This window comes from Sturnira hondurensis, unplaced genomic scaffold (genome assembly GCF_014824575.4).
Source record: "Sturnira hondurensis isolate 20B ecotype Veracruz unplaced genomic scaffold, ASM1482457v3 Scaffold0010324, whole genome shotgun sequence".
NCBI lineage: Eukaryota > Metazoa > Chordata > Mammalia > Chiroptera > Phyllostomidae > Sturnira > Sturnira hondurensis.
In genome coordinates this window covers 1,422,484-1,449,809 of record NW_028082955.1, presented here as the reverse complement: position 1 = coordinate 1,449,809, position 27,326 = coordinate 1,422,484, and the positions used below count along the sequence as shown (strand labels likewise).

At 34.6% G+C, this 27,326-nt stretch overlaps 1 protein-coding gene across 1 annotated transcript in view; it reads right to left on the bottom strand.

Moving 5' to 3' along the window:
• Window positions 1-27,326, bottom strand: part of KCND2 (potassium voltage-gated channel subfamily D member 2) — a 540,091-nt gene that overhangs the window by 86,996 nt on the left and 425,769 nt on the right. The gene's annotated exons all lie outside the window — the stretch shown is intronic.

Below are 27,326 nucleotides of genomic sequence, written 5' to 3'. Positions count from 1 at the left end.
ACAGCACAGCAAATCTGATTACTTCAGATTGGCTCTTTTGAAAAAGTTACCATTCTTAGTTCCTATGAGGACTGTGGCACCCAGACTCCTCTTTTCTCCCTTCTATTCTGCAGCATCAGATAGTTGGATTTTAAAACATTTTAGTCATCAATTATGAAACAGCTAGAGATGCGAGGAAAGGAAATGTAAGAAAACTAGAAAAATAAGACTGGTTACCATGGCAAATACACACACACACACACAGTATTTCCCAAGAGAAATGCAAAGCATTGATGAGGATTTTTGCTTACTTCTTAACTCATCTTTGATTTTTTCAAGTATATATTTTTTCAAATGAATCAGATTATAATATTCAGTACATTATTAAAAATATAAATTAGTAGCCAAGGTAGAATTCCTATATTCTAAAATGAGTAAACATGTATGAAGCCAAAGACAGAAAACACTATAAGTAACTCTACAACCTAGAAAGACAAACAATCCATACAATTTGAAAACATCTAGAAACTAAAGTTGGTGTAGTTAAATTAATGAGGCAACACTGAGCACAGTGGGACAAAGTGATGCTTAAACTGCAATTAAACAAAGTGAGATACATCCAAAATGTGTTTTCAGTTAATGATAAAATTCCATTTAATTGCAAAAAAGAAAGGAAATCATTTAAAAACAAGACTCCATGGAAAAAAATAAAAGAAAATCCTTTAACTTTGGCAATACAAAAGCAACTGGCAAAAACAGTTCAATACAGCAACCATTAGTGATCATTTCTAAATGCTAGGTTGTTTTGGTGCTGAGAATAGAAAAATGGGTAAGTGGAAGCTGCACTTAGATAACTTACAAACTATGCAAGAAAAAACAGATATTGAGGAATAAGCAAGGTGTTATGAGGCCACAATAACCTTTGAGGTTGTTCTTGGTCCTGACACCTGCAGTTCCAGGAGCATGTGTATAGGCTTGAGGTGGAAATAGGTAAGTGGCAGATGGGCAGTCTCTCTACACTTCATTCCTATACGTATCCCAGAGACTCAGACATATGCTGTGCATTAGCATGTATCTGCCATAGAAAAAAAATAAAACTCAATGATGAATCAACGGTTAAAAACCCAAGAGCTCAGAAAGCTTCAGTTACATGAGCAAAGGTGACCAATTTGTTCTGATTCTAAACAGATATATGAAAAAGTTGTGATTTGATGAAAGACTTGTAAGAAAAATAATAGAAAAAAGTCCTATTTTTAAAAAGCTGCAGGTAGAGAAAGTTGTTTTTTAAAACTTCTAATCAAGGTTGGGAAAATGGTTTTAGTAAATAGTCATTATAAAATTCTGTAAAAATCAAGGAATTGCTTTTCAAAGTGATGTACATTGAAGGCACTTATTTTAAATCAGTTTTGTTGTCAGTATATACTTTATTATTTTACTTTCTTGAACTATGTGATGGGAACTGCCCCATCACACAGACACCCCGAGTGGGATGTAAGCAAAATGCAGTAATGTTACATTTGAGGGCCGTGGGCCTCATGTGGCACATCGTGGTTGACCATGAAGCTGGAAGTTTATCCAACTGTAGAACTAGGCAAACATAAACATACCAATAAATTACTTTTAGGATGTACTCGTATTTTTTAATAAGAGCAGGAAAAATTAATAACTTGAAGGATCAAGTTGTTTATCTGACAATATTTATATAAGAAGATTCTCAGACATATACAATATAACTGGGTCTATTAATGACTTTCCCTCAGGAAGTTCTTATGAAAATTTAACATTTCTAAACCTGTACTCATATCTTCATTCCTTGATTTATTCGTCCATCAACTTACATTGATTGAATTCATATGAGAGCTTCAGGTTACAAAGACAAAGTTTTTCAAAGACTTAAACATAGTTCTTAGATTACCAGGCAAAGGTCTATCATGGCAACAATACACATAAAATATACAAAAATACTTAAAATGCCTTTGTATTTCATTAGAGGAGTACCTAGGTTAGGCTGGCCTGTGGCAGGTCATTTAAGTAAAGCTCTTTACTGTGTTATTCGTGTTGACTTTGAGAGAGAAGTTAGAGGTCGACAGGTAAAGAAGGGAAGGCTACACAAAGGTACGGAGGAAAGGGAATGTAAGCTTTCAAAACTCCTCAGGATGCCTGGAATATAGACTGGCAAAGGCAGATGAAGTAGGATGTTGTCTGAATGTCATGGAGCGCATTTGGTGCCATAATTAGGACTTGGATATCATTTTTTAGGCTATGAGGAACCACTGAAAAATTTATAGCAAGGAAATGACATAATAAGATTTGCATATTAGCAAGCTCATTCTGGCTGCTGTGTGAAGGATTGATTAGAGCAAAGGAAGACAAGACAGGAGACGAGTGAGGAGGATGATGAAGTATTTAAGAGGACATAATATATGGAGTGGGAGGACAGATTTTTGATCTGTAGAATTATTTGGTAATCCAGTAGAAATACTGGCTGAAGAAACTGAATGCACTCCTGATGATTCCCAGATTCTGGATGGGCAGCTCTGGTTAGATGTAGATGCCTCCCATCAGTATAGAAATAAAAGAGAGGAAGTAAATTTTAAATAAATAAAGTTAACTCAGTTTTCAACATGTTAGGTTTGGGAAAGTTATGAAATGTTCCATTTGAGATAACTAGAATGTTATTATGTTCATGATCTGGAGCTGAAGAGAAGGATCTTGTATTAGTTTGCTAGAGCTGCTGTAAAAAAAGTAACAAAGACTGGATGACTTAAACAACAGAAATTTGTTTTTCATTGATTGTAGGCTAAGGGTTCAAGATCAGAGTGTTGACAGATTCGGTTTCCTCTGGGGTCTTTTTACTTAGCTTTCAGATAGCCTGCCTCTTCCTGTTTCTTCTGTGCACCTGCACCTGTAACATCATCTCTCCATGTGTCCAAATTTCCTCTGCTTGTAAGGATGCTGAATTGGACAAAGTTTGGGCAAGCAATTTAACTTAATCACATCTTTAAAGGTGATATCTATCTCTACACATGTCATATTCTGAGATAATGGGGTTTAGGGTTTCAGTGTATGAATTTTGGACACAATTCAGCCCATAAACAAATTTGATCTTTAGATAGATTTGAGATTCATTGACTGTAGCTGGTAATTTAAAAAGCATAACAACAAGATGGGGTCATGCAGAGAGAGTGTAAATGTTATATTTGTCTCTCAGGACTGACCTGGAAAATAAAATCCAAGGAGCTCTATATGAGTATGAAAAATGATGCCATAATCTGGATGGAGCAGCAAACTGGAAAATTTCCAAGTCAAAATGCAATGTTACCTGTGATTCTAAGCTTGAGAGGACTATGAGCCACAGAAATCCTTAAAGATTCTTAGAGTATCTATTTTCACAGATAGTAGATTCATCTTGTGAAACAGATTTCATTAGGAGGAGATGTGAACTTTTACATCTCCTCCTAATGTACACACAAACACATGTTGCTGTTCTGTATACGCAAACATGTTACTCTTCTTACATGTGTTTGTTGTGTATACGACTAGACTGGCTACGAGGAAAAAGGAGAATTCACCTGAGCCTTAGCACGGGGCAAGATCTGAAAGATTTTTCCCAGCTTATCAGTGCACCAGACTTCCCAATTCATGGAAGCCACCAAGTAAAAAGACTTCACCTCTCGCGATTGCTATTTCTATATTCTATAACTAGAGAGTCTCAAAGTTTAGAAAATCATTTAAATTTTTCATTTTCTTTTCAAGTTGGAGATAGCAATCCTAGACAGCTTTCCAATGGGATGTCTTTTTGCGTCTCCTTACCCAAGGAGAAGCCTAGTCAATGAGACATATAGTCAAATAGCTTCTGTTTTCTTGTAGCCAGAACACTAAGTTGGGAACTGGTGGAAATGATATTTCACCATATTCATTATTTTCTCTTCTAATTTGACAAGTTTATCTAAACTCATTGGTGATAGTAATGTAGCACATCAGGAACATTTTTAGGGTTAGTTCAGGAGCCAAATAATTGTAAGCTTTATATCTTTGTTTGCATGATAATTTGGGTGATCTTGGAGTAAGACATGTATCAAATTCAAGAGATTTATTTGTACTTTATATAATTCTACTCTTGGACAATTCAATATTATTTGGACCTCAGTTTACACATGTGAGGTAATGAGGCTAGACCGTCACTATTACTTTCTTTCAGGGAATAAAAAAAAGATAAATAATTCTGTTTATTGAATCCTATTTCTTGTTTCTATAAGATCTATTTTCAATGCCTTAATATTTTATAATTATGGCTTCTCTAAAAGAAAGAGCTTTATCCATCCTCTCCTACTATGGACTAGAAAGAATGCACTGCTAAAGTTCTTTTCTGACAAGAACTGTTTACAAACCAGATCATCTATGAAATAAATACTTTAAAAATGGAACAGATCAAACTTTGTTATGGGTCCTAGATAACAAAGAAAAATGGCAATGTACTGAAAGACAAAGATGAAATGACTTGCAGGCTCTATCATCATAAATATCAATGATCACTTTAATTTTAGTGTTGCTGAAATTGGCATTAGGACATTATTGATTTTCTGTATCGTCTAACAGTTTCCTGCCAATATCTTTTATAAAAGTGTGTTATGTGTCTTCTTAATAATCTTTTCTCAAGTGGTATGCTATCAAATCCTGGAGAGTACTATTCATTCAGCAGTAAGTTAAAGTCATCAAACGTATTAGACTTGAACTAATATCCTGAGACTCATACAAAGTAATTTTCCTATTCATCCCAATCAACCACCTTTGTTGTTTTATGTTAAACATTAAAAAAAATCAGAAACACTTTCTAAAAGGACTATTAGAATTTATTAGAATTTTATTTGTTGGCATTTTAACACAAGGATAATTATTTTATTTTATTTTATTTCATTTTTAAAAAACATTTTATTTTTATTTCCATATTTACATTTGATACTTCAAATGACAGTTTTTTTAATTTAAAAAGATTTTATTAATTTATCTTTAGAGGGAAATGGAAGGAGAGAGGGAGAGAAATGTCAATGTTGCCTCTCGTGTGTCCCCCACTGGGAACTGGTCTGCAACCCAGGCATGTGCCCTGACTGGACTCAAACCGTGATCCCTTATTTTGCAGGCCTGCGCTCAATCCACTGAGCTACACCAGCCAGGGCTCAGGATAATTATTTTAAAAGTCTATTGTTATAACAACTTTTTGTCTGCAGGTGAGCCCTCCTTCCTCCACCCCACCCCAGGTGCTTTTCACTGCACAGCATAGATTTTCTCAGAGCATAACCTACGTGAAATGTGTGTTAATTTTCTTTAATTCCCAGATGCTTTAAATCTTGGCACGGAAGAATTACTATATCACACAGTGGTAGAATGATAGAAGATAGAAGGTAATTACTGAACTTTATGTTACCATTGATGTGTGAAATGTTTCAAGGAAGAAAATTTATTCACTTTGAGAACATAGTCACACTGGTTAAATGCACAACTTTGTCCCATGAAAAATTCATTTTTAACACACTTTTTTTTACCCTGGTGAACCATTATTTGAGAGTGCTTCAGTGAATTTTGATTTTATTTTGAGGATATGAGACACATCTGAATATTCTTCTGGGTCAGACAGGCATAGTAATAAACTTCTTAGTTACTGAGATATTTAAAGGCATTTTCTTTATGCTCCTATTTGGGGCTGTCAGCACACACTAAGTTTACTTCAGTATTACATTTCGTCTTTACCTTCTCACACTTGAGAAAAGGATTTGTGTTTCTGTGAGGGGAAAGAAGCTGAAGTCAATGCAGAATGATGTGTCAGGCCCAGCTGTCTCTTTTACCCTTTTTAATTTTTTTCCCTTTATCTCAAGTGCAATAAAAATACAAGTTTGGGCATATTCATGTCTGCTGAATAGAGATAAAATTTGGATTTCTAAGAGTAAGTTAGATGTATTTAGTTGAAGAACTCTAATAGTTTTAGATAAAATGAGGATCATGGGGTATTTCTTACGCTTTCCAATTTTTCTTGAAGTCCACTCTTAAAAACTGAACATGGGGCTGGAGGCCCATTAACCTTACCTAGTGGGTATTTCTTGGATTCTTATTATATACACACATTAATCTTATCCTGTATGTTGCTTCTTAGACTTTTATGTACACACAGTACAGAGTTCATATTTGTCTTCTTTCTCACTACTCTAATTTATGGAAATGCAACTAAGTGAAAGATATGGTCATCCAAACCCGGATCTATGGATGGCTGCACGTATTCTGAGGCCACTGTATACAGAAGACTTCATATGTACGTGCTTCAGTACTTTTCTGGGGAGGTCCAGAACTTTTACTAGAATCTTAATATCTGCCAAATTTAAGAGTTTCTGAAACTATACCACATGGCTCTAACTAGCAGCCCTACAAGGTTTTTCTTATCAAATTTAACAAGAGATACCAAAGCCTGTGCTTCTTGCCATCATAAGAGTCTTGTTCTTTTAGGGTAAAAAGAGACAAAGCTTAAAATTAGCCTGTTACCCTATGCCTAGGTAGTAGATTGTTAATTGAAGTCAGTTTGTAATGTATTTTTCTCCTTATGAAGCCTTTTGCAGGACTTGAAAGTCTTCTTTCTCTCTCTCTATTTTTTGTCTCTTCCTCCCTCTCTTCCCACTAGTTCTTCAGTTATTCTTTGTCTCACTCCCTGTGAAGTTAAAAAATACATTAAAATTTAAGACTTATTGAGTAAATTTGGCTTTAAAATTCCTTACTGTGAATGCCCTAATTATTGATCCACCCCTCACCCTGGCCCTTGAATTACCCAGAGAAGTACAAATAAGTAGTAAGTAAAAAGAGACAGGTTGAAGTATCATCTTTCGAAGGAGTTTGGTTTTAAATGAAGTTAAGGGACCTAGCGGTTAAGTGTTAGGCTAACTGTACTGGCTGAGCCCCACAAACTTCGGTTTGGGTCAAGATGGTAGGCCTTTGGATGTTTCTGCAAGGGCATACACATTATCTCACATCTGGGCAATGAGCAAGGAAATGGGAACATTCTCATGTGATAATATGCCATTTTATCCTTGAGTAAATAGGAAGGTAAAACTCCAATCTGGAGTTCCTAAGGGTGACCCGAGGTATCTTTTACATTTTGTTGCCCTGTTTTATCACTCCTCTCGTATGTACTAGAATGTATATCAGTAAAATAACCGCATCTGCTACCTTAGTATATTTTAGAAACTAATTGAGCACCTGACACATAGCAGATATTATAAACAGACTAACTCCATGTCTTAATTCTATGTGGTAAAAATTTACTTTTTCTCTTTGCTGATCTGATTGTAGTTTTTCTGTTCATTCCTGGTTTTCAATGTCATGGATCACATTGTTCCTTACATCTTAAATGTTCCCTCTACCCCCAAAACATGGCATACGTGTAATTATGTCTAACAATTTACCAGATTGAACCAATATTAAAAACATTTCATGATTAATGATGGACTGATATTATGTGCTCACACGTGAATAACTGTCAAACCTGCTAGATCTTTTAAATTTTTTTTCAATTTTTGGTAGACTGGTACCTAACAATAGTTTTCTTAATAATTCTGTCCTCCCCTCCAGTATTATTCTCTGCTTAATACAAAATATTATTTGCCAAATCAAGAACTTAATGCTTAGTATATTCAGTTATTTGCAAAAGTATGGACCATATATAAAATACTGTCTGTAAATATCTGTAAATGGAGTAGTTGTGGAGTCATACTTGATTGTGTGTACATGTTTATGGATGATTTTCCCATTCATTATTTGAATAACTCTGGTTGTAAAATAAAAGACACAACCACAGAAATATCCAATCCAGTTTGATCATTGTAGAACTATTTGAAGAAAAAGAGATGGGTTCTGTGAGTCAATTATAAAGAGAATGGAAAATAAATGACAGCAGTGATTTCTTTTAGATTAGTAAAAGCAGCACAAAAAAGCTCCCAATTCCCCTTTTCTCATCCTTAACTAATTTTATGCTAGTTTTATTGCCAGCAAGTCCACAGGCACATACAACACCTTTCCTCCATACCCAAATACATAAAAGCTGTTGACTATATTTGTAAGAAAATAAAGGACTTAAATCTGTTTTTAGGCTATATAAGCATACAACTCAGGAAAATGAAACTTAACTTGAGTTAATGAGGTATTAGCTCAATTTAAGATAATGAAATGTGCATTGATATATCAAGTAAAGTTGTATGTGTAAAACAAATTTAACTTGGGTGTTGCCTAGGGGAGAGGTAGATATGTCATATTCAGCATAAATATCTGGTATGTTTCTCAAACTCAGAATTGTAGAAAGTTACAAATAATTATCAACTTGTCAACCAATCAACACATAAAATCAGATTACTTTAGCAGCTGCTCCATAGTTTGTTTTATTATGATGATACACAAAGCCCATTTCACTTAATTCCATCATCCCCTTAAATATCCACTTATTTAAGTGAGTGGCCTGTATTAATTGGGTTTATGAGCTGGCATGGCACTGCTCTCCACACAAAACTCAACTTTCCTGGAAAGGTTATCAGCATTTGCGTCCCTAGAGTTTAAAATCTGTCTAATTAGGAGGTAATTTTATGGATATTGTAAAATAGAAAAATCCAGAACAAATTTTAATTAAATCATATTCAATATATGTGAAGATAGATTTCCTTATATATTTTCATAGGATGAGGACTGAGACTCAAAGATGCTGAACTGGCAAATATACCACTATTGTTTGGTTTGAGAATTATGGCAGAGTTTATACATCTCCAAGTATCTCACCTCCATAGTTCATGGGTTTAGAATAGCCCTGGGATCACTAATACAATAGCTAAGGCATCTGGAAAGTCATAGATGAGATTTGCAATCAAAGCTTTCACGCCAGGAAAAAGCAGGAGTTTTCTAACCGACATGATTGTCCTTGACACATGGTTATTGCATTTTTATTTGAAAACGCACAATGGCAAGGAAACTGTGGGTGGCTTTATTCTTGGCCAGTGTTAATTAGAAATTATTATCTTTTAAACTTGGATGCTAAATATGCACTTTTTGCAGCTTATTTACATATTTCTCTCATTTTTTTCTCTTCTTCTTGCCCTCTTTCTTCCCACCCTCCCTTCCTTATTTTATTCCTTCCCTCCTGTTCAATAAGTTATAGAAACTTTACAATAAACATAGTACATTAAATTCAAAATGCAAAGATACAAACTTGGATCAGACTGGTGAAGATTTAAAGTATATGTATAATGACTATATTCAAAACAGTTAATGGCTGTTTATATCAAGGTGGGAGAATAAATAGGTTGTTATGCCAGATTAACAAAATAAAGTATTTTTAAAGCAAAGGCATTTACTATAGTAAGAAGGTTGAAAAATCAACCAACTAACCACTACCACCAACAAAAAACTGAAACATTAATGCAAACAATAGAAATGGCCTAAAATTACCGAGTATCTAGTGTTTATATGTATACACAAGTGTGCCTGTGTTTGCTTGCATGCAGATGCCTGTATTGGAAAGATGTTTAGTATTGAAACCACACTAAGTTAACAAAGGTCATGGAGATATCAACTCCCATGCCTAGACTTCTGTTCTCCTATACAAATACCCTAGAACTGTAATTGGATCAGTGAGCACAAATGTTGTAAAGTGCTCTGGAAGCTTTAATTGTAAGAGATAATGGCAAGGACACTAATTGCTGACTTTTGAAAGATAGGGAGGAAGTTGCATCCAAAGGTTAAGAAATGTTGCTAAGTTTGTGTTTTCACCACAGCCTTTTTCATGGACTCATTAGTTTGGAATTTTATCCACAGCATAGTATCAAGAAACATATGTCACATTACAGAGAAATAAGCATGCAGTTATAATTATATATATGGCATGTAAACACATTCTTATGGGCAGAGAGAAAAGTAAGAAAATATAAATATAGATAGGTTATCACTGATAAGCAAAGTCATCATAAAATTGGAAAACCGTCATGTGGTTGTCATTTTTAATTGCCCCATTATTTTATAAAATAAAAAAGTAACATTTAAAGATCAAGCCAATAGGGATGGCATAAAATCACTTTAGGAAAAATCACAGTCATTTTGCTCTTTTCATTTTTGATCAGTGAAATTTGATCATAAACTGATCTCATTTGTAACTTCTCTTTGTTAACATATGTGGACTGAAACTAGATTCTAGTAGTAAGAAAAATAATATGTAATTATTTCTCTAAAATAAATACTTAGTGCTCCATGAAATTTGAAAAAATTAAATTATTTCCAACAAATCATTGCAAATCATATTACACATTAGATATCAGTCTAGAAGAGCATTATCCATCACAGGCTGCAGTCAGATCCAGATGGGGCTGTCCAACCCACGGCTCAGAGGCCTCATGTGGCCCAGGATGGCTACAAATGTGGTCAACACAAAATTGTACATTTACTTAAAGCCATTTTTTTTTGCTCATCAGTTTTCATTAGTGTTTGGGTATTTAATAGGAGGCTCAAGACAGCTCTTCTTCCAGTGTGGCCCAGAGATGCCAAAAGGTTGGACATCCCTGGTAGAGAGCTTCAAAAAATTCTGGATTATTAGTAAAATAATTTTGGTTATAAAACTGGTTAGTCAGTATCAGTTATAAACAATCAAAGTTTGGCCATCTGTTAACACTTCTTTCTAGCCTGACCTTTGTTAACTTAGAGAGGTTTCAATAGTAAAGAATTCCTATGAGTCAGTCAATCTGTTGGCAGTCACTGCAAGATTAAGCTCTTGGAATCCATTGAAGAAGACAAATACATGTCAGAAATCATGATGAGTTTCAGATATTTATTGTACTCTTACCTTCTGGTTTTAAGTCTATGTAGGTTCTTTTGTTTTAGTGGATGATTTAGTTCATAGCTGCATTTTATTTAGGTGGTTGAGTTATTTGGAGTAAGAAAGGTTAAATGAATTTGAAGGAAAATTTTGTCTTTTTTAAAAAAAGATTTTATTTATTTTTAGAGAGGGGAAGGGAGGGAGAAAGGCAGAGAAACAGTAATATATAATTGCCTCTCATGTGCCCCCTACTGGGAGGTGGACCCCACAACCCAGGCATGTGTCTTGACTGGGAATCCAACTAGCGACCCTTTGGTTTGTTGGCCAGCACTCAATCCCCTGAGCCACACCAGCCAAGTCATCTTCAATTAGTAACAAAATAAATGAAGAGAAAATATTTCTATTTGATATGTAAACTCAGTTTGCCTTCCCTTAGATATTATAAATAAGAGACATTTTATTTATCTATCTTTGCAAAGCATGACTATTCTAGGGACAGGTAATAGAAAAAGCCATTGTGTAGAATTATGCTATAAAGGAAGGAAATATAATCAGATCATTGAAGCATTGTTTATATGGGTGATATGCTGGAATATTAATATGGCTTAGTCATGCAGAATTTTGTCATATCAAAGTGATAGTTGTTATAACAAGACTTTTACTGACTAAACATGACACTACTGTACATTCTTAGAGGTATTTAGTAGAAGACAGTAATGCATGTTCAATTAACTTTTAAAAATATGTGGAGAGTATACTAGTTCTCTGTAACTTATCAAACATGGTGTGATAAGGCATGGATGCATATTCCATAGGTACTGTCAGAACAATGGGTAAAGCTTAAAGTCCAGTTATAATAGGTCGTCATTAAGAGAGTCTTCATCATACTGTTTCATTTTCGCAGATATCATCCAGTGTATTGATTTGAAGTACCATCACCAATAGCTTGGGTGGATCTTGTAGAACTGTTGTCCTCCTTTCTTCTCTCATTGCTTTGTGTTCTGCACTGTAAGCCTCAGGAACCTATGCCCATGGGTACTGCTACTGATTGCACCTTAGAATATTTCGAATCTAAAAAATATAATAGTTAAATTGCTTCTAGACTAAAAATTTTTAGACAAGGAAAGGTTTTTGCTTCCGCTTCTAGGAGCAATGCAATTACCCACTTTTCACATTAGGAATGTCAGTTCTTTCACTCTCCACTTCCTCCCCCCAAATGATATCATTAGGCTCAGATATTTTGAGCCTGCTGCCTTTATAAACTATGTTAAAGTTAAAGGGTCTCGTCTAAATGTAGCTTGAGAAGGTTTCACATTCAAACAGAATTTAAAGAAAGAATCCTAGAAGCATCAAGGGATAAGGGGACAGTCACCTACAAAGGAGTACCCATCAGACTGTCAGCGGATTTCTCAAAAGAGACCTTACAGGCAAGAAGGGGCTGGAAAGAAGTATTCCAAGTCATGAAATCCAAAGACCTACAGCCAAGATTGCTTTATCCAGAAAAACTTTCATTTAGAATGGAAGGACAGATAAAGTACTTCTCAGATAAGGTCAAGTTCAAGGAGTTCATCTTCACCAAGCCCTTATTATATGAAATGCTAAAGGGACTTATATAAGAAAAAGAAGATGAAAAATATTAGCAGTGAAAGGACAGCAAACACACAGTTATTAACAACCACACCTAAAACAAAAGCAAACCAAGAGGACAGCTAGATCAGGAGTGGAACCATAGAAATGAAGAACACATCGAGGGTTAGAAACAGGGGGGTGGGAGGGCGAGAAGGCACAGAAAATAGCATAGATGGTAGGTAGAAAATAGATAGGGGGGAGGGCGAGAATAGTGGGGGAAATATAGAATCCAAAGAACTTGAGACATGTGGTTATAAACTAAGGGGGGGGGGAGAATGGTGGGGGAGGGAGGGTGCGGGTGGAGGGGAATGAAGGGGGGGAATAGAACAACTGTAATGGTATAATGAATAAAATATATTTTAAAAAAAACAAAGAAAGTGTTACTGAAGACTCCTCTTACTCCCTGCAGCTCCTAGAAAAAAGGCCTATTGATGGCTTCTGTTCAGTTCTGGGAGGGAAAAAAGGATATATGTGTAAATGCATATTCTATAAATAGTACATTATTAGATCAAATCCAAGAGCACTGCATTTCTTCATTGAAACTAGGGAGCTTATCACAACAAAACATATTTTTCCTAAATATCTTTAATGACTATACCATTATCATTAATACATTTGCATGCCAGCAAGCCTTAGTTCGTATTATAATGATTTGTGTTTGCACATTTGTGTACAATGGTTTTTCAAGGCCATGCTGGCAGCCCTATCCCAATTAAACTTAATATAAAGCTATTTCTATTGAAATCCAACCAACTGGAAAGAATAAGAGGTCATGATGTATAGGGAAAAGAAATGATCCATTGTTAATTGAAGGTTCCTTTTCAAATTTACTTTTGGTTTATGTTAGGAAAAGGCATTTTTCTTGATTAGGAAGCTTTCTTCACATGACCAGTCATTGTTTCTCTTTTCAAAGTTTAAAGACAAAGAATGTATGCATTTTAGTTATAAGACTGAATAAAAAATGGTCACTGCTTTTATCAGACTAGACTTCAGAACTGATGAGAATCAAAACTTGCTTTTATCTTAAATGCCAGTTACCAAGCTTTTAAAAAATTAGTAGAATCTGAACAATAAAATTAAAGATACCAATATGCCATGCATATATGTTGTAATAGGGGGGAATCTGTAATGAGTTATTTTCCTTGCAACATATCAGTTATGACCCCCTCTCCCCACAATAGCATCATTTAACCCAGATGCTACACAGAATCTTGGGGAAGGGGCGATAATTTTCCCACTAATCACTAAAGCAGCTAAGAAATTCAAAAGTAATCTTTCTTGCTAATGTTGCCATTGGAAATTAGTTCCCTGTTTAAATATACATGACTCACTGGATTGGCATATAAAGACAGTTGCAAACTTACTTACAATTTTCTCCCTATGATGTGCAATCAACACTATAACATCTTAATCAAGGAAAAGTTTCACAATTGCAATGTAAATGCATGATGCAACCATGCACTGGCCAGTCATTTTCCACCATTTTATTTACATAATTTAAGTATCACGTAATTCTATACACAAATACTTCTTTGCAGATGGTGCTTTTGATATTCTTGCTATGTTTGTTGGATTATGAACTCTGATCAAGGAGACTGGTTGGGTCATCTGTAGCAGTAGTTGTGACTCAGAGCCATGGTAGCAAAGAGTTTTAAAGAGGCAGCTAGCCTCTCTCAGCTGTCTTATATGAAATGTATTAGCTCAGCTCCACCGAGGCTAGAGTTATGACTGGAAAACAGACATTGTGCACAGATGAAAACATGCATAGCTAGAAGAAAATTATGAAGTCTCAAGTTTGAATGATCTTCTATTTCTCCCTTTCCCTCCAGTGGTGGTTATATTTACTTCTTTTCCCTTTCTTCCATCTACTTCTAAATTTTAGGCACCCAGGGTTTTTGTGTTTTATAAATCCTCAATCCTGACCAATTATAGCTATAGACTAAAATGTTTATGTTCCCCCAAAATTCAAAACTTAATACTCTGTGTGATGGTGTTTGGAACTGGGGACTTGAGGGGATGATTAGGTCATAAGGGCAGAAGCCTCACAGCTTTAGTGACATTATAAAAGAGAACCCGGAGAACTAGCCTCCTGGCCCCTTCTACAATGTTTGGGCGCATGATGGTCATCTATGAGCCAGGAGGGAGCTCTTCCAGATGCCAAATCTACCAGTGACTTCATCTTGGACTTTCTGGCCCCTGAAACCATCAGGAATACATTTCTGTTGCTTATAGTTACTTACGTTTATTATGTTTTTATTTTAGCAGCCTAAACAGAGTAGGACATCATTCACTCTATTAGTCATATATGGAGGATTATTTTACACAAAGTCAGAAAGGCTCTGATCTCTGTATATGCTTTACCTCCTACTGGCATTTAAGTTTGAAGTAAGGATTTGGTTCGATCATCTTTGTATTTTTCCAGTACTCAGCACATTCGGACGGCTATAGACCAATCCCACATTCTTATGTGCTCCACAACTGTGGAATGAATGAGTGTGTGAGGAGCACACCTTCAGTTAAAGCATTGTAATGACTTGTAACATAGTGTTCATTGTAAGACAGTAAGGGGACTCTGATACCGGCACAAAAGAAAGTCTCTGCTGTGTGGGATTAGGACCCTGGCTGTTTGGAGGTGAAGAATCAGAACCTTTATCTTTAAAGGTTTGTATGTTGGAGGGTATGATGGTGCTGCTGAAATAGATAATGACTTAAATTTTATATAATATTAGGGAAAAAAGACAAGATTGAAAATAAATCCCCCAAAGTGTTCAACTGTTGGGAGAATAATATACAAAACTGCTGACTTGGTTATTTAAAATTGTACTAATTTCAGTCACATGTGTGATGAATTGCTTATCATTTATGGCTAAGCATCATGTCACCCAGTAGATTTGTTTGATTAAAACAATGAAATCACTCATCTGCTTTCATGTTTTGGGTATCATTCTGTTCTTCTAAACCACAAAAGAATAAAGCTACAAGAAATGTTCTAGATGTTGGGGGTAGAGCAGGAACATGGCAGACTCAATTTCTCACTTGTTTGGAACCAATAATCATCCCTACTGCTACCTCTTCCTCTTGAAAATAATTAGCTTCTTGTCTGAAATACCAAGAACCCATGCATAAATTCTTCATGTGAGGTTGATTAGGTGTATTGGTCAAATTCTAATAGAAATATGGATTTGATACAAGGTTAAGCAATGTCCAGGTCAGTTAGCTTCTTTTAGTTCCATACGAAACTGAAATCGTGGTCATTAATTAGTAAAATCAATCAGAATGTGTTTACTGGTCAAAAGTGAACCCAGGTAATATATACTACATAAATCTCTCTGTTATTGAAAATGAGCCACATGCCTAAAAAAGCATGCCTAAGGAACATAAATTAAGAGTAAAATCTTCCTGCCTTCCTGGGGCCAGCTGCAGACCCAAATGAGAGCCAATAAATACCACAGTAGCAGAGGCAATTTGATGTGTGTTTATCAAGGCCTATTTTCAGATCTGTTATGGGCAAACGAATCTCTTTTCAAGAATATATGTTCAAATTATTCTTTACTGGTTTTGACAGTACCCTACCTAGTTTTTAAAAATGGCCTTTGTATACTAGAAATGAACAATTTCCCAGACAGCAGTAAGAATGAATGGAAGTGAATTTTATTTCTGTACATATCTGGTCCAGTAAAAATATCTCCTTTTGTCATATGGCTATAGCTGTTTATTTCTCCTACATGACAAACTCCCAGAAAATCAAGTTTTTCCCCCCTTCTGTGCAAGTTCCATTAAAGAGTGATTTCCCTCTGACTTTCTGGCAGAAGGTTTGCTTGGGATGTGTGTTTGCTTAATTTGCATGTGTGGCCCAGAAGCCTTGTACTGTCTCAGCTGGAGGAGAGATCCCTTGGAAAGGGAAACAGCTAACATACCACATTTTATGATGAGGCTGCCAGATTGTTCTTTCCCCATATACACCTCCTAGTTGTTCTCCACCGGGGACTCCCTAGGGTTTATGGGAGAGAGAAGTGAGGAGTAAGGGGAATGATAATTTTGCACAAGGTAAAAAGATAAAGGAACAGTGAAAAATGTTCATGCTTAGCCACAGGGTAAGTCATATTAATTAGTCTGTATGAGAGAACTCCACAAGTGGAAATAAAATTTATGAAAAGAGAACCATAAAGTGGATACATCTCATAGATAAATATCACCAGAATGCTACACCTCACAGCTTTTCCACATTGTGTAAAATTACTTCATTATTTATGACCTTATTAAAACACATCATAGATATACTAGGATATGAATTCTAAATACTTAATCTCAGTATGCTCTGTGTATTTAAAAATTTCATGAAAGATTCATTTCTACCATTCTGGATTTAGACATTTGCTTTATAGTGACTAATTATGAAAGAAAATAGGTTTCTATGGTTCATTTATTAAATACCTATGACTCAAGTCTAGTCCATAGTAATGTGAGGAGACAATGATGTACGTCATCTAAAAAGCATGAACACATATTTGCCTTCAGAATATATCCTTACATGCTTTCTGCCTCTTCACCTTCTGAATTTTGTTTGCCATAGAATAATAAAATTTTTATTTACAAGTGTACCCCAACTGATGGCCAGAAAAGTCAGACCAGACATGAAAAGAAATAAGTGCTAGTGTGCATCAACATTTACTGCTAAATACATTTTATAGATAATCTGTAAGAGTTGATGGCATATTAAAAGTTCTCCCCCTTTGTTAAAATACTTCTGCAAAAATCTGAACTAAACTTAATTTTTTTATCCTCACCTGAAGACATTCTCTTCATTGCTTTTAGGTAGAGAAGAAGGGAGAGAGGAAGGGAGAGAGAGAAACATCAGTGCAAGAGAGCAGCATTGACTGATTGCCTCCCACACGCACTGGACTGGTGATCAAACCCATAACTTAGGCATGTGCCCTGACCAGGACTGAAACCTACAGCCCTTCGGTTATGGGATGATGGTCCAACCAACTGAGCCACACTGGCCAGGGCCTAAGTATAATTTCAAACAAACAGAAAACGAGGCAAGTTTGTGGTTTGAGTAAGAGCAATTGAAGCTTTCTTCTTTAATCTTGCTCTATATAATTAGATTGACTAAATTAGATATATATAGACAAAGCTATATAAATAGATAATATTTATTATGACTGTAGGAAAGTGATAATGCTTATGTTTTAGGCCTTTTGTAGCTAAGATGTAGATGACTATTAACACCAAAGAGTCAAATTTTCTTTCCTTTTTTATTTCTTCCAAACCTCCATTATTACTATATTACGTTTACAAAAACAAAATTTACCATCTTAACTGTGCAGTTCAGTAGTGTTCCCTCCATTAGTACTCAAAAGTATTTTAACAAATGTCTGTGAGAAAGCTGGTAGGTCATAAATGATCTAGAATCCAGTATCAAATTGACTTTGTTTATGTGTATTTTCCTAGCAATAATTGAGCACAAGAGTTTGCTGGGAAGCTCAATGCCCCTTTAAGAAAAGTTTTTGCTATTAATACATTTTCTTTAAAATATTGTATATAAACAACTTTTCAACAGACTAGAGTTATATTTCTTTAAGTTGTGCCTGTATCAGCATTGTTTCCCTTGTAGGATGAAAGGAATAATCACTACAGTATAATAATTATGTCTTTTTTGCTAAGAAGTAATTAGAAATGCAACCCTGAATAAGTAATGGTGTGTAAATTACTGCTGGTGTACCAAGGATTCAGTAGCTCACACATTCTCCTTTTCAAAAGTTTTTTTCTTTGATCATTATGCCTCATTTATGCTATCAAATATAGGATTCATCCCTTTTTTTATAGCTGATGCTGCTTGTTTTGGAGTAAAGTAATTGAAGTTTATTGACTTCTGGGGAGAAAAAGTAATTTAAAGAATTTAAAAAATATTCTCCCTCTAGATAAAATGTAATCTTTCCTCTACATAAATATAAAAATGAATTAACACTTATAACTCTTGGGAATTTACATAAATACTTTCTCCCATTACAATTATCATAAATACGGTAAGTAAGAAATTTTATGTTTTAGGTATTTCTTTTGTTAACTCATTTAATGAGTTTTTGAATAGGTAATACAAAGACATAATATCATGTTCAAAAAGAACAAAAGTATATATAAGGATAAGTGAATATTTCTTGTGTGTCCTTTTCAAGATAGTTATTCATATTCAAGATTATACAGATGTATGTGTGTGGTCCATATTTATATATATATACCCATATATCTGCATGTTTCTGCACTAATGACTTTATGCCGCACGCACAACTGTGCACTGTGCTGTTTTGCTTGGTTTTGCTTCAGTACATACTTTGATCTCATTCTTCCTTAACCAAGGCATAGTACTTTATTGTATGAAACTGTTGAATATATGTTACAGACAATATCTGAAATTTATTTAGTAATTCAATAACCCAGTTCCCTACTGTGTTGAACATTAATGTGTTTTTAATCTTTTGCCACTATAATCATTATAATAAATATTTTAATAAAAATGTTACTTCACAAAAAGTCTGTATGTCTGCAGGATACATTCCTAGAATTAGTACTGCCAAATCAAAGATTATGTGAGTTATAAGTTATGATTGATATTTCCAAATCACTCTCCATATAAATTATAATATTTAATATGCCAATCAGCAAGCTATATGTATTTATTACTCCTCACATTCATGAACAGAATGTTTTATGGTAAAAATACTTGATCTTTACTCAAATACTTGTTAAATATCATTATGGTATTTTGAATTCTGTAAAAATATTTTTTCTCATTGAAAATATCAAATACCCTGCATTATTGGAGTCTTACTAGAATTTGAAGAAACAATTAAGCACAACTTGCTATTAAATCTGGCTGAAGAACCACATGAGAGATTTCAACTCTCCCTGATTTGTCCACGCTACAACAATACAACTTTTTGGAGATGGGCATTAAAATAATTACTAATTATAAACACCTGTTGAGCACTAACTATAAGCACTGTAAAAATAACCTAGAATTGGACATGGTCTAAACACATTTAAGCTGCAATTTAAAGTAGGGTAGAGAGAACGAGTATAAAAACACAGCTGTTAAACTATTCTTGCTAACTTTCCCTAAGCAAGTTTAGTGACTCCCTATTCCATACTCCCATAGTGTTCCATTTATACAGGTGGGGCAAGAGTAGGTTTACAGTTATTTGTATAAAAATAATAAAATAATTAATGAATAATAATACAAAAATAAACTCTGTTTCCCATACTTGCAACTGTAAACCTTCTTTTGCCGCACTCCGTTTTGCACCCTTCCCTCTGTGTACTGTGTTTCTCTATTGACCTCTCAGCAGCCCTTCTGGACCTATGACCTTGAGGTTTTTTGTTTTTTTTAAGATTTTACTTATTCAATTTTAGAGAGAGGGGAAGAGAGTGAGAAAGAGAGGGAGAGAAACATTGATGTGAGAGAGAAACATTGATTGGTTGCCCCTCGAGTGAAGACTGAACCCACAGCTCAGGCATGTGCCCTGACTGGGAATTGAATCTTTCACTTTGCAGGATGATGCTTAACCAGCTGAACCACACCAGTAAAGGTAGGCCTTGAGTTTCTTAGCATAACAATCTTTAGCATAACAAGAGCATTGCAGTAGGTTATGTTAACTACCACTTGCTTTATGAATAAATGCATGCTGAGCAACATTTCTTTTTAAACTCACAATAAATCTTTAATGTAAATAATACTGTTTTATATGAGCTCATTGGCATCTATAAAGAACAACTCATTCTGGGTCACTCAGCTGGTTATGGAATTCACGTCTTAAGATTTTCTGACATCAAACTTTGGATGAAAGAGGAGATACTGCTTTCAGAGGGCAAATGAACTAGCCTTGGCTGGTGTAGCTCAGTGGATTGAGCACGGGCCTGCGAACCAGAGGGCAAATGAACTAATGAAGGCATCTCTCAGGCCCACTTTAGATCACTTCAGTGATCAATGGACCTTTATCAAAGCCCTGCAAAATCATTGAGATTGGGACTTAAATCTTTCCTTATTGAGCTTTAAGTATTCCACTGTCCCTGGGGGGTTCTTCTCCATGAAAAAGGATTGTAGAAAGAGTGAGTTTCTTTAGCCATTTCTGTTCTTGCAGGCACCAAGCATATATCCTCTGTATACCAAATGTTTTCCTGTTAATCACTAAGAAAAAAATTGTGTAAAACTTATAACAAGATAAGGAAATTACAACAGTTCTGGAAATCTTAAAGCTTGTTTTTCTTTCGTGGTGTGGTATCTCTGTTTCTTCCTCTCTCCAAACTCAACCCATGACGAGTTTCCTCCCTCCAGCAGAAAGAGCTGAAATTATAATGGAAATGGGCAGTGGTTTTGCAGTGGTGAGCCTTTCAGACACCAACCTTAAGAGTTAGCTTTGGAAACACATAGATGTAGTCCATCTGCATTTACCCCAAATGTTGTCCAGTTACAAGAGTTTCCAGAAATGTTTCCATAGTTCTCAAGGGCCATTCTGCCGGACTACCCAGGGAAATATGAGTTTCTGATTAGTTATCTCTACTAGTACAGTCTGTACATTATAAGTTAATTAGGGTTTGCCATTCCACTTTTTAATTTTTTTAATCACTGAGGATTATGGATAGCTGATTGAAGAGGCCTGAGGCCATGCAGAGCAGAATCATATTGTCTCTTTACCCTTTAAGTTCTTTTTCTATTCTGATCCATGTCTCATTAGAGTGCACTATCTGCAACAGAAGGGCTTTAAAAAACCTACTTATCTATGAAACTACTTGTTCTTACCAGGGATAATTTGGGGCTGGGGGTAGAGAGGCAATTTCCTTTATATTTATAAAATAAATAGATTTCCAATAGCTTTGATTAATTGGACTGAAACATATTATTTACCCAAAATAGGCAGAATCATTACTATATTGGTAATGTAGAAAATGTGCAAGGTATTTATGAGGTCCAAATGTTTTAATTTTGTAAAGACTTAAACAAAGATACTTATTTTAAGGCAAAAATGTGCTTTGAATAATTGTTTTAAAATGATTTATGAACTCAAATTTAAAATTTAGAAAAAGAAAATGGTATGCCAATGTAAAAATTATGTAGGATTATCAGTCATTAAATTAACACAAACTTTTTGAATACCTACAATTTACCCAGCAGTTTGGGAAAGACATAGCAGAAGTTACTGCCTTCTTGAGGTTTATTTTCTCCTCGGTAGAAGATCTAAGCTAGGATTTAGGTGAACTGGAATCTAATGACAACTTCAAAATAGACTCACTATGTAAATTTAGGCAAATTGCTTCACCTATGAAGCAATTTGGATATATAACCTCCTTTTAAAATCTGAGATTTATCCTACTTATACAGGGTTGTTATAAAAGTTGACAATAAATGTGAAAGCATTATACAAATTCTATTAACCTATACTAACGTAACAGAATCATATTTATTTTGTATTATTCATTATAGGCTTGTAGTCCACAGCTCTATGAAATATCTGAAACAACTGTTGATTCTGAATTTTTACTCACATTGGTAATCCATGTTGACATAATTAGATCAAAGTGTCTAACTGAGTGAATATCAAAATAAACAAAAAGTCCTATCTATGATGAAATGTACTGGAATTTCCCTTTACTCTCATAAAGGTATTGCATGGGTAGGTGAACTTGACTAAAATATCCAAGTTAGAAGAAATCTTGAGTAGTTTACATAGACCAAGAAATTTTATAAAGTATTTATGAACCCCCCAATTCTAATTTTCACTACTCTTTAAAATTTGCACTCAGTATATGAAAGGTTAGTCAAAGGTGAGGTTCTGGTGATCCCTCTGTCTTTATTTAATTTTTATGAACTCATAAACATGAAACTTAATTAAATCTAAGTGTAGTGTTGATTCATTTCCTTTATTTCTCAATTAAATATCTTTGTTTTTGGAGAAAAGTTAGTTTTCTCTCTCTGTCTCTCTTCTTTATCTTCTTTTTTGTCTTCTTCCTCTTCCTACTGCTCCTCCCCTTCTTCCTCCCTTCCCCTTCCTCCTCTCCTCCTTCTTCCTTCTCTTATTCTTATTCTTATTCTTATTCTTATTCTTATTCTTATTCTTATTCTTATTCTTATTCTCTCTACCCCTCTGTATCTCTCTCTTTTCAACTATTTACTTAAAATAAGCATTCATTGTCTTATCTTAGATAAATTTTTCTTCTTTGTAATAAATTTCATTTTTTTCTTACCTCCATATTATAAGAAATGTCATAGAATTTAAAATCCTACTGGTTCTAATGTGTAAGTAATGATGAAATTCTTCGATAATATAACATACCTACCTTAAGAAATCACTACACTGCATATCCTAATTATAACTGAGAAAGGAAGTCTTGTTTTGAATTCTAGTCCCTAATTCTTCCACTAATTCTTTATAGGTGCTTGAGTGAGTTCCTCAACACTTGAGATATTAAGCAATTCTCTGAGACTCACATCCCTCAATATTTACATGAAAGGTTAGGGTTAATATATCTAATATAAGTTTTGCCCTGGCTGGTGTAACTCAGTGGATTGAGCGAGGGCCTGTGAACCACATGATCGTGGTTTGATTCCTGGCCAGGGCACATGCCTGGGTTGCAGGCCAGTTCCCAGCAGGGGACGCGTGAGAAGCAACCATACATTGATGTTTCTCTCCTTCTCTTCCCTTCTAAAGATAAAAAAATTTTAAAAATATTTATCTTTAAGTTCTTTTCTTGCACTCTGTGAATCTATTGACATTGGACTTATTTAACAATAAGTGTATTTCATTTTGCTAAAACATTAATTAGTGTGATTAGATGGCTTATTAATTTTTAACTGCATTAATATCATCTAATAATTTCTAAAAAATTGAAATATAATTTACAGTGACTTTTTAGTATTACTAAGGGACATATGTTAAATTATAAAAAACACAGTAGTGACTTATAAGAAATGCTATTCCAGCTGGAATACATAAAGTTATGTTTCAGAGTTGCTATAATAGACTACACATACAGAGTTCATGAAAGTTTAATTCTTCAGGGTTTTCAGAACTTCTAATCTATATGAATTTTGTTATTTTAAAATAACTTAGGAAAATATCAAATTTCAAATTAATAAAAAGTTATTAATGTATGCCAGAAGCACAGAGATAACAGTGGCCCAGTTCCCTTCCCACTGTGTTGGTGACCATTTCACTTTCTCACGTCTCAGTTCCTCTCTGCTCATGCCCACTGTGTGGCTGTGCCTTATCAGCTCCTCTCAGGTCCCCCTTCTTTCTCTCTTTGCAATGACTGTGCTTTTGCTTTTTATGTTCTTGTCTATCTGCTCACACACTTCTCTACTTTGATGTATTCTATTACCATCCATTCCTTCACTTTATTCTCTTTTTTCCCCACTTGCTACTCTGTATTTAGTTTCACTTTCTATTTCCTAACCTATAGTTAGGTTCCCATTTCTCTTTATCTTTTAAATTACACTTCTGCCTTCTTTTTCTGATCTGTACTAGACAAACTCATCCCAATCTGTGTTTATTGTTATCTTTATTTATTCATTCTTTTAATTCTAAATATTTATTGGGGCTCTGCTGTGTGTTTTCAAACTCTTATGCCTCTTTTTATGGAGAAAAATACCAGAGAACAAAATAAGTATTTCAGAAAATATTCCTCCACTTATTCATTCAATAAAAAAGCAACTAATTGCCATTGTTAATATTATAAATGAATATGAAACAAACTTGGACATGACTGCATAAGTAAGGCAAGACTCTTGTTATGATATATGTGTGTCATATATATAATGTATATATATATACACACACACACAAAAGAAACATATCCATATTTATGTGCATACCTAAGTCTACCCATATGCCATATATATGGGAATAAAGTCTATATGTTCTGGTCTATGATGCCACTAACTTTATTTAAAGTTGTGAGTATATTTCTATTTTAAATGAGCATAAAACCATAAATACTACATACTATACACACACAATTAAGTGCTAAAATGAATGAAAACATAACAAAATGAATATATAGAGTACATTAAAAGTACTGAATAGCACTAGACATGAATAGTAAACCACTTATGTAAATAAAAGTTATTATCTTTTTTTCTACATCCAGATTTTTCAATCTATTCTGGCTTTATTAACTTGACTAGAAACAAGAAAGAGTCTTAGTTTCAATATGGTAATACACTAATTAATGACTTTCCTAACAAAGCATAACCCTGTTTGCAAAAAGCAGGGGAGGGCCAGAGGACTCTTGGAGGGCTGGATACACAGAAGACAAACACTTTTGTCAGCTATAAAATAAAAATGAGGTCTGTGATCCACAGGTTACTGTGTAATAGCAATACAGACAAGGGTTGTCCATAATGGTATACCCTTCTCCTTCCTAAAAGCCATGGCAGTTGTGATTTAATTCTTTGAAGGGACTGTCCTCAGCCAGTAGCAGAGAGCTGGCTTCACGGACAGTCAGAGCAGTCAAGCAGCCTGGGGTCGCTACAGTGAAAGCAAACACTATGTCCTGAAGGTCGAGATGATGTTTTAACTTAAGGTAAATTGTAATCACAAACTTTGAATTCAGTTATATTCAATCCATGGGGAAGGTCATTGTATACAAGGGTAAAGCTAAAACCAGAAAAAAATTGAAGTCACACTAGAAGTCAAGTTCAAGATCTAGTAGTATGGAGATTATTACTTCATGACACTTCAGATGAAATAAATACTCTCAACATCACTTTCAGTGAACACTTAATCATTTAGGCTTTTCCTTAAAACTTCGTGTATCAGAGAAACAGACCTGGAACTTTAAGGAAAAAAATGGCTCTTTGAACTGTCCTTTCATAATATCAAATACCCTTGAGAAAATAAAATGAAGAGAGAAGGTTAAAAAACTATACCGAGGCTTGTATTTTTGTTAACAGAAAGTGCACTTTTCTTATTGTTGTCTGTCTGTGGAAATATGATTTACCTTAGTTCAGTATTGAATCACTTTACTGAGATGAAAACAAATTTTTTTAAATTTTTTTCTCCATTGGTAGGATATCTGTAAATTCCCTTGAATTTGTTTTAAATAGTGTTTCATTGACAAACTGAGCTTTGTGGGTGCCCCCTTCTCCAAAGAATGGAAACCATGTGTGTATTTGTGTAATTGTGGAGTGGGAAAGGTTTTTCACTGCATGTTGGTAGGGGCGGAAATCAGAAAGAAGGCTGGTGAGAGATATGATTTCTCACAAAACAAATGTAAATATGAGAGTTGAGACAAATCACAATAAACAAAAAACCTGAAGGACAGATATTTAATTTTAATTGCCAAAAATCAACAAAATCACCAATAGAGAAATTATTTTTTTGAAAAGGTGTCTTTAGTCATCATTGCATCTCAGAGTGAAACAGGTCAGACCCGTCAGGAAAAGAAGGAGCTATTGTTGAAAAAAAAGAACTAGGCGGGAGTCAGGCTGTGGAGATCAAGGGTGCCCAAAACTCACATTGTGCCTCTTGTGGTGGTGAATACTTTTCAAGTTTCTTTTCATGGCTCATTTAGAAAGAGAATAAGTTACTGGGCTGTGTCAAATGCGTCACATATGGTTGCAGAAGAAAATCTTGGGTCAAATTGTCAAGGGAAAGGTTTGGATTGCAAAATAATTTCAGCATTTCTGTTAAATTTGTTAGTGCCATGTTTTCATCCCTTCAAAGTGAAATGATTTCCTAGTCGAGATCTGTACAAAAGGTAACAAAGCTATACAGCCTAGTGGTGGGTACTTCTACGAAGGCATCTGTTTTCTCACCTCACTTAGAGTGAGGGATTCTGAATCTTCCTAAAGAAGAGAAATAAACAAAACTTGCTAAGTGTCCACTACACAAATAAATGTTAAGATATCTGGCTATTGGACACAAACCTCTATTTTAGCATGTCATTTATTATGTGGCCTCCTGATGAGAAGTCTTTTATAGTAATGGGTCCCAGGGCTATAGTTCTGTTCAGTATTTCCAGTCAGTTATGAGGGATGGAACTACTTCTGAACTTGTACCAAACCAATTTCCCAAGTCACTTAACAACATATAACAAATTTACTCCTTAATTCAGAATATTGCAGGAGGCACAGAGAGAGATTGAAAGCAGATATACTACATGTACAAAGTTTAAAGAGACAGAACAACTTTATAGGAGTAAAACAAACTACCAACCCAGAAAAGAGGATAACTATTCATTGTCTCTCATACTTCAGATAATGTTAACAATATTCAATACCAATGTGACCAAAACAGAGTCTTATTCTAGCCTATATATTTAAACAGGACCAAATCTCAGCCAGCAAACACCACTGTGATGGTTTAGAAGAATTATCAACAAAAGGTATTTTCAGTCTAGAATATATTAGGATAAGGGATAAATATTAGACACATAAATAATTTCTGTAGAAGGCCTTGATCCTATGTAAAAGTGTTCTTAATTAACTTCCAAAGACAGGACCTGGCTTCTGGCAGTAATAAGCATTTTCCAGAAAATAGAACTTAAAATCATTATATTAAGTAAATTTTTACTTAAAATTTTATAGGTATTGTACATATGTGTTGCACCTCCCTGTCACTGTGGAAAGACAAACACTTTCCAGCCATAAGAAACATTTAACTCAGTTAAGACAAAACTGGATGCTTTCACCTTGACCAGAAATAAAACTTTTACTAATGACTTCTTTGTTTTGATATATTTTAAACTAACATTAAATATTATACAAATTAAATATGGCCATTTACTGGTATTTTGTTCTCTTCTAGAGTTTTGGAAAGTGATTTTTAAATCTTTTGTCTTAACAGTTTCCTTGGTGACATTAACAGGTCTATTATTTATACTATCAAGTGTT